A 1,229-nucleotide genomic window follows, 5' to 3' on the forward strand; every position below is an offset into this window, starting at 1 on the left:
CTAGATTACATCTTGCTCCTTTAGTCCCACTGAACCTCTAATAAACAATTGGTTTTTTTATCCAATCACCAAACTGAGTCCCTCTCGGGCCAATGAGAAGGGTGGGGCTGCTTATTCAAGACCTGGAATCAGTACTTAAGAGAACAACCTCTTTACTATCCCAAAAGGCGGGTAGGAGGGAATTTCGTCTTGCACCCTATGTCCCCAGCTATCTACCGGATCTTACCCTGAAATGGAAGGCTGATTGAGTCAGCATTGTTGAGCCAACCCTCACCCATGAAAATCTAAGTATAATCCCAAATAAATAGGAGTTCATAGTTAGCTCAAGATAAAGGTCAAGTTACGTACGTCATTGCTTTGAAATAGTCAATCTTAAACAGTAAACAATGTTATAAAGTAAGAGTGACTTATTTCTTGGTCTGGTGTTATCCAAACTCTTTGCATAGGACACTCCAACTCAAATGTCTCCACATGAACGATTCAAGATCACATTGTTTGTACCAAAAACAAAGTGGGTCGCATTCAATAGTATTACTAGAATAAGGTACCCAATCTGATTCGTATACTATAGACCGTTTTGGCTATTTACTCGAACTTCATCCATCTTTGTATCTCCACATAAAGTCCAAGTACTCATGTAATAACCATGGATCTTAGTTTTTGGATTTAGGCTTTTACAAGTGAAATTTACATATTTGATAACATATTTATTGAATAAACTTCAATACATCTTTATTTCAAATAGAATATGTTTAATCTTACAAACTGTGAGTTTTAAGATATACAACCCAATAAACTCCCACTTGGATTAAGACTTTAGTGGGTCTACAAATATATACAATGTTGATATGAGAGAATAAATACAATAAACTAGGGCATCAGATACACAATAATTCTCCCCCTTACCCTGGATTTATCTATCTCGTAGTCCTAGTCTCACTAGGTGAGCCTCGAACACGTTAGCCGGGAGGGCTTTTGTAAATGGATAAGCTAAGTTGTCTTATGAAGCAATTTGCATGATGATCACGTCTCCTCGATGTACGATCTCCCTGATGAGACGGTACTTACACTCAATGTGTTTTCTGCGCTTATGGCTTCTAGGTTCTCTGAAATTTGTAACTACTCCACTATTATCATTATAGAGGGTGATCGGCAGGTGCATATTTGGAACCACTTTCAAATCGATCAAGAACTTTTTAAGCAATATTGCTTTCTTGGTTGTGTCGCAC

Source organism: Benincasa hispida, chromosome 10 (assembly GCF_027475165.1).
Source record: "Benincasa hispida cultivar pf3 chromosome 10, pf3_genome.v1.1, whole genome shotgun sequence".
NCBI classification, from domain to species: domain Eukaryota; kingdom Viridiplantae; phylum Streptophyta; class Magnoliopsida; order Cucurbitales; family Cucurbitaceae; genus Benincasa; species Benincasa hispida.